The sequence below is a fragment of the Mastigoproctus giganteus genome, chromosome 14, assembly GCF_048544385.1.
Source record: "Mastigoproctus giganteus isolate SK-2022 chromosome 14, ASM4854438v1, whole genome shotgun sequence".
Lineage (NCBI taxonomy): Eukaryota > Metazoa > Arthropoda > Arachnida > Uropygi > Thelyphonidae > Mastigoproctus > Mastigoproctus giganteus.
In genome coordinates this window covers 60,287,661-60,295,636 of record NC_143588.1, presented here as the reverse complement: position 1 = coordinate 60,295,636, position 7,976 = coordinate 60,287,661, and the positions used below count along the sequence as shown (strand labels likewise).

The following is a 7,976-nucleotide window of genomic DNA, read 5'->3' as shown; positions in this document are numbered from 1 at the left end:
CACATTCCAAGTCATTCTTCATATACTTAATAAATTTTCTGTTTATACTTCGGGACGACCACACGGTCAGAAGAGTTCAAAAGACAGAGAGAATATCACAAACAGCATCCTATTCAGCAGTCACTGGCTCGAATCCCGGTCACTCAAGGAACGTGTAGTAATGCACCCTCACACTGACCACTCGGCTACAGCGGCCTTTATATAAACGTCGATTAACATTCTTCACCAGTGTGATTGTCCTTCTTTGTACCTTTTCTAGAAGATTCGTGTTTTTCTTCAGATATGGGCTCCAGATTTGAGTCTCACCATCGTTTTATTCAAAGGGGTAATTACATACTTCGCCCTACTTGCAAAGGTCCTATAAATCATAAATAGGACGCCATGTGCCTTTCTTGTCGCCTGTTAACATTCATTGTAAATTTCATATGTTATTGCATCATAACTGTCTTTTTTTTTTTGTACTGAACCACTTGTAACTCCTCTCTCCCTAGATTATAAGTAACTCTTAAATTTCTGTTTCCCAGGTGCAAAACCTTACAATTAAAAGTATTTCATGGCACGAAGCTCTCTGGGTAAAGTTGAAACAGCTTTTCCTGCCCACAGCTAATAACGAGATGAGGTAATTATAGTGACCTAAGTTACTTTTCCAATCGGAAGTTTTCTTCCGATCTACTGCGTGGTTGCTCGTTTAGATTCCATACATTCGTTCACTGCTCGGCGCAAGTTGCTAATACAGGCTGCCTAAAAACGGTGGAACTAAAAAGTTCGGGAAAAACCGGACACATCAGTTCCTTCAGATTTTAAGGGATAATAGATTCGCTTACTCAAGCCTTACTGGATGATGTTATTCGATTAAAAACGATATCAGTTACTTCAGATAGACTACATGGACAAACGTAGTCGTTTCTGAAAAGCCCAATCCCAAACACTATCACTGGATGTACAGACAACAGCGTCCCCAGACAGTCGACGGTAACATCTAAAGCAGAGTAGCATTGATTTTATAGAACTATTTTATTTTATAAAACTAAACTACTAATAACTTGTTCTCAAAAAATAATTAATATGTAATTAAGAATAATATTCTTAATTACATCTTAATTATTTTTTGTGTAGCATTCTAAATGATACCTTATGAAAGTCCCCTGAATAAAAGCCCTAAATAAATAACCAATAACTAATTAACCTTTCAATAGTTATTTATTAATTAATTAACAATATAATAAAAATTAAAAAGTTCCATTCTATTTTCAGGCGAATGTGATATCACTATACGTTTTATGTGCTTTTTTTTTAGAATCTATGTAACTATTAATCATGTACTATCACAGTACATGATTAATAGTGGTGTTTATGAAGTCCTAAATTCCAAGTGAGAAATCTATACAAATAAATAATTATAATAAAACTCGTAGCATTTTTTTCTTAACAAATAATATATAACAAATATTTTTTTTTAGTTACAGTGTAATCTAAAAATGTGCATTTTGCGTAAAATTCTCCATCCACTCCAGAATCAACTATGGGTGAGAGATTTTGAAAAGACGGAAATTCTATTTTTACCTGGATTTTAATGAAAATTGAAAAACAACACACATTTCAGAGATTTTCTATGATTAATAGAATACACAGATTGTAATACAATAAAAAACAGACTCGGTGAACTGTTCATAAAAAAAGACGCTATCCTTCTAGATGCACGGTGCTTCAAACAAGGATTTTTCTTTTTGAAGCATTCGCCATATTATTCATTCATTCTTCCAATCAGAGCACTGCAAGGTTGTAAACTCTGAAAATGATTTTTATGGACATTAAGGAACAATTTAAAGACAGTTTTTATATAATATGAAGTTGGCCCAAAAGGGCACAAGACCACAAAGTCCAAAAGTTTAAAAAAAAAAAAAAAAGTGATATAACAGCAACGTTGATATTTGTTCACATGCTTGACTTGAAGCAATGTCCGTCATCTAAAACAATTGTGTGATATTAGCATGAAACCTGAAATGTAGTTGAAAAATAGTGGGGAACTTGGACCAGCCATGCTGCATCGCAAACTCCAACTCATGTTAAAATACCACAAGAAGTCTACCACAGAAAGAATTTTATCATTTTGTGTATCGGCAAAATGAAGTAAAGAAGCAAAGCTTATACAACATCAGTTATTTAAAAAAAAATCCACTTCGTTTTGTAAATTTACAAGTAACTGGCACACAAACAAATTTAAGCTAATTATATTCAGATAGCCTAAGGTAATTATAAAATAAAATTGTCAGATTTCTATATATCCAATTTTAATGAAATTTGGGATAGCTTGACAAATCATTCGGGGGAAAATCAGACATATACAGGGTGTCCGCAAGCCTCCTTTACAAAACTAAAACGTTATTGTGTAAATAGGCATATCATACAATCATATACCTATTATATATAGTAGATGTATATGATAGATAATTGTATAATAGGTATATGATACTTCCAGCGCACACATTTTCCAATTGGTCAATAAAAAACTACACTTTTACTTTTAAGGAGTTTGTGGACACCCTGTATGATTTCACGAAAATCGATTTATTAGGTGTGAGATGTTCATATGGATGGATGGATCTGCTGAAACCAATAAGAGCGTTACGCATTTGGGAACGCATCTAAAAAAATATATATATATATTGCATATAAATTTGTAATACATGTACAGTTCATAATGTAAATGAACGAGTTTGTAATGATAATTCTTTAAATAACAAAGGAAATAGAGTAGTATATTTCTTTCAAACGCTTTTAGTTCAATTTAGAGAAACAACCTATCAATTAGAAAGACGTCCGGCCCAATTGGAGTACCCCTAAATTTGTACACGTTCATATACCAAAACATGAACGTGTACAAATTCGATATAATTACTAGACTGTCATCTCGCTTAAAGGAATTCAACATGATCTTTTATTTCCTTCTTAGAGCTCAACTGACCTTTTTTTTTTTTTCTCTTTTTATATCTTTTCCAGTACCATTAAAACTGATATCTCTACCATGTTTAATATAATTTGTGCAATAGTATATATCCGGTGCTAGAATTGGAAAATGTTAACAACCCTGAATGATATTTGGCAACGAAAACAACATATATAGACTGTTTGTCAAAAGTCTATCCAAATAACGCAGTTATATAGAGTACTCCAGTTTTCATTGATTTCAACAATCTGGCCCCAACGGTTAAATAGCAAGTATTCGGACTTCTAATATCATCTTAAGCACGTTGGACATTTTTATTTTTTTAAATTTATTTTTTTGGAAATTTAACAACTAGAACGCTTTCACCGTAATTGAAAAAAAAAAAAAGTGACTAATTAACTGGAAACATCGTCCTGCCCAGTTCGAATATAACTGATATCCCATATGCAATGCTGAGAAACTGTCACATATCGTTTTGTAAATGGAAATAAAATAATGCAAATTAAAATAATGATCTGTCATTTCTATACTGGAAACATCGTCCTGCCCAGTTCGAATATAACTGATATCCCATTTGCAATGCTGAGAAACTGTCACATATCGTTTTGTAAATGGAAATAAAATAATGCAAATTAAAATAATGATCTGTCATTTCTATGCTTTACTAGGTCGAAAGAAGCCGTCAAATATAATAACATTATCATAAATAGCAACTACATAATGCCTTTCTCATAACAGAGGAAGATGAAGTCATAGACACTTTTGTACATAAACATAGATAGCATTATACAATAATGAGTAGGTGCGAGACTACTGTCGCATCTAAACACGTGTTTATAGCCAGCGCTTGCACACTTTATGCTGGTTTTTGTTAGTGAGAGTGTTGCTACTTATGCAAACTTTAGTAACTTGAGATACAAGATATAAACTAAAATTTTGAAATAGATGAATTATTGTTTCATAACTTAGCAAACTAGGACAGAATAGCAAACTGTGTGCTTGTGGCTTCATCCATATATGGACCGTCCCAACAGAGTGTGTTGGTGTCAGTTTCGCGGAAATAGGTTGCTTTAGTAATACACGGCTTGAGACACAGTTTGTGTTCAGCTGAACAGGAACACGTGTGTCACAGGTACGAAATTTCCGTCATCCGGCGTGAACATCACAAGTATCCTCAAAGACATGAATCCCTGCCCAGTGAAAATATTTTAAGTACTGGCCTTCGTGTAGAATAGTAGTAACTTGTCTTCAACGAATAGTTTCAATTTAGGACGTAAGCCACAACTGGTTAAGACGATCAACTGCAGCTTTCTATTTCCTGTGAGTCTGACGTCACTCAAGGCGCCATCTTGGAGTATCAAGGGTGTGCCGTGAAGACGAAGAAAGCTATAAGAGGGGATATTCATTTTATTTTAGCTAGGTATGTACAGATTTTTCACTATTTCTTCTTTTAAACACTACGCTACTTTCAGTTTCATGTGTAGTCTCATTTCATCACGACGTATGATGTGCTCTGTGCATTTTCAACCCTTGCGGAACAAGCTATGAGGCAATCTTTGATATCAACGTGCTAGTTCTCAGGAAAAATTTCTACACCATACGTAATTCAGTTCAGCAAATGGACTAAATGATACTGTTTCAATGAGAATAATTTTGTTTTATCAAACAAGCAACCGAAGCAACCGTGCATATTTCTATATAGGCATTACTGTACTGATCGTTCTGTATTGTTTACATTTTTGCTCCCGGCAGTGACATTCAATGACACTGCATTACTGTCACTGGGAATTTTTTGATTTCATCATCAAATTCGCTGATTCACTGATCTTGAAAACGTATTCATCTTTTGCTGTGCATTTATGAAATAATTCGGGATTGCTGAAAACGAGGATTTGGTGCATTACTTAAAAGTGTTAACTCATTTTGATAGATATTTGGGTAAAGGTCATGTGAAGCCATATGCCTTTTGGTTACCCTGTTTGATGATGATGCAGCCGCAATTATGATATTGCATTTAGAAGTCTAGGAGCGAATTTCTAATTAACTGTAATATTTTTCGCCATCCTTAACAGAATTTATTTATATCAGTGCATATTAATTACTGGTTGCCAGTTTTTAATTATTAACGAAGAAACTGTTCATTAGCTTACTCGACTCCCAGCTTATTATAACAGTACATCACTAATAGCTTATATAACAATTAGGATATATAACTACATCATCATGGTACAGAAAAAAAAGATTGCATCTAATGAAAAACAATTTAAAAGTTTTGAAATATATTAGGTAATAAGTATACTTTAGGTAGAGTATGTGAAACATTATTTTTTAAAATTATGGGAAGAAGAATATAGTGACTCATTTCATAAGGTATTAAGTGCTTAAAAACATTTTTTTATTCTGCAATTTTATTTATAATTGGTGTGCTTATTTATTTATTTTTTGTTCTTAACAGTTATTTTTTTTTTACTCCAACATGGTTGTATTTTTAAAAAATATATAAATGTGTACATATGTCTTCTGATAAGGATTTTTTTTACTTGCTGTGGTGAAAATTTCTCCCCCCCCCAATTCCCCAAACAGTATTTCTTCCAGTGTTACATGAACAGATGTTTTAAGGATGCAATGTTGCTATATAAAGTAGAATGCATTAATGGTAATGCCTATGTTAAAAACCAATCTTTCAGAATTTTACTGCATCTTGCAATTTTGTGAAACTTTGCAGTTGGTACTAAACAGAAGTTGTTGCATAAATAGCCAATTATATTGATGAATGGGCTACCTCTAGGCTTGCAGCACGTGTATGGATTCACAAACTGTTGTCTTTCCTTGGAGCAGCCTCAGGAAGGTTCTTCATATCCACGTATACTGATATCTCTATAAAATCATCTCTTAAACCATTTCTTTTGCTTAGTGGGTACTGAATAAAATGGAAACAGTCATTTTGGTTGGCAAACATGTTCTGGACTGATGAAGCACTTTATCTTTGAATGGGGCTGGAAACACAATAATTATTGTAGCATTTGGCTATAAAATCATCCACATCAGTTTCGGGAAGACCCTATCCATTTTACAACGGTGACTATGTGGTGCAGTTTTATTGCATCATCCATCCTCCCAATCTGTTCTGTTTAAAAAGGTCTACTTTAGATGGAGTGTAAATCACAACTCTCATAGAAAAACTCTCTAAAATCCTATTATAAGAAGAAATTGTGGCATTTATGAAAGCACCAATGCCTACACCAATTTCCTGAATGCCTGGCCTCTGCATCTGCCATATTTGACTCCTATAGATTTTTGAGATATTTGAAAGGCGTTTAACGTTCTCTGATGCTTATATTTGCAGGGGTCCTTTGTTTATGATTTAGAGCACTTCTGGGGAGGACTGGAACAAGTAGGCAGTGCTTGTTCCAGTAAGTAAATGGATTACATCTATGAAGAATCATCACTCCAAGTAACTCTGGCACTTGTTGTTTATAGTAATGTCTAACATAAACAGCTTCATTTGAACAAGACTTAGAATCTGCATCACTTGAATTAATTCTATTTCAGTATCAGATGACATATTATAAGGAGCTGATGTAGTGTCATCAGCTTCAACAGACTGCCCATCCTTGTTCCTTTTCAGTTCTGATGTCCTAGGCTGTGGATCATTATAACAATCCTTCAGGAAAAAAATTTATAGAAAAACACTTTTTACAGAAAATTTTATCAGTAGACACACTAAATAAGTTTTGCTTTTTACAAACTAAATAATTAAGCAAAAAAGTTTGCCTTTTCTTCTTGTGGAAAATGCTAAACTAGATAAAATTACTTCAACATAAGGAAAAACATATGAAACTGTGAACCAAGTATACAGCTTTTCTAGTGCTCTCTAGACAGTGCAATTGATGCTAAGTGAAATCCCAGCTGTAATGCAATAGCCCATGGTTCAATAAGTGTGCCAGTAACACTTACTTGTTCATTTCATGTGCTTTTCCTTTCACAGCACTCATTTATTGACTACAATTCAATAGATGTATATTGGCATTGAGACACAGAAATTGCAGTTTGTTTTGATGGAAGTTTGTGCTCCATGAGCAAATGTGTTAAAGGTTAAAAGACCTTTAAAGAATAACTTTTGGTTTGACTGCAGGTATGAATAGTGGTATTCTTCATTTGCTTAAAGTTGTAGATCAACAAAGTAAAGCTATTGAATGTCTTTTATATACTGTATGATGGTAGTTTGTGTAACCATATTTTTGTATTATGATAAAACTGTGTCTGTCAAGTGGTGAACATTGGAACTATTTGTTTTCTCAAAAAACAAAAAAAAAAAAAAACTTCATTAAAATTTATGAAACCATTGTTGAAAAATCCAAGTGAAGGTACTACGGATAGAAAAGAAAGAGGTTGAAAAACAATAGAGTACCTGGGGAAGATGGTATTCAAGCAGAGCTGATAAAGTATGGAGGCATTGAAAGAAGAAATATAAACTAGTTAAGGAAATCTGGGAAAAGGAAGTAATGTCCCAAGAATGGAGGAATGCCATAGTATGTCCCATTCATAGAAAAGATGACAAAACTGCTTACAGAAGAATATCACTCTTAAATGTCATATAAGATATTTTCAAAGGTCTTGAAATGGAAACTGGAAAAATATGCAGAAAGACAATTAGCGGACTGCCAGTGTGGTTTTAGGAGGGACTGTTCAACAATTGGCCAAATGTATCTGGTTAGAATGATACTGGAGAAATGCTACAAGTTTAACATTAATGTACACCATTCGTTCATCGATTATAAATAAGCTTAAGAGTATCAGTAGAAACAAGCTATTTACAGTCTTGAGAGAATTGAACATACAACAAAAATTGTCCATTTGATAAAAATGATCCTCAGCTGAATTAAATTCAAGGCCAGCTTTCTAAATCATTCAAAGCGAGAAGAGGATTAAGACAGGGAGATGCCCTGTCAATGACCTTATTCAGCTTAAGCCTAGAGGCAGCTATTAGGGAAAATAACTTTATTCAACAGGATGGTGTAATATGGCT

General features: G+C 33.6%; 1 protein-coding gene across 3 annotated transcripts in view; it reads left to right on the top strand.

Moving 5' to 3' along the window:
* The first annotated feature begins 4,015 nt into the window (after window positions 1–4,015).
* Window positions 4,016–7,976, top strand: part of rhea (Talin_middle and talin-RS domain-containing protein rhea) — a 771,509-nt gene continuing 767,548 nt past the window's right edge. For all 3 annotated transcript variants that reach the window (XM_090388755.1, XM_090388752.1, XM_090388757.1), the window contains exon 1: window positions 4,016–4,367. The gene's annotated coding sequence lies outside the window, so the exon portion shown is untranslated. The remainder of the gene's footprint in view (window positions 4,368–7,976) is intronic.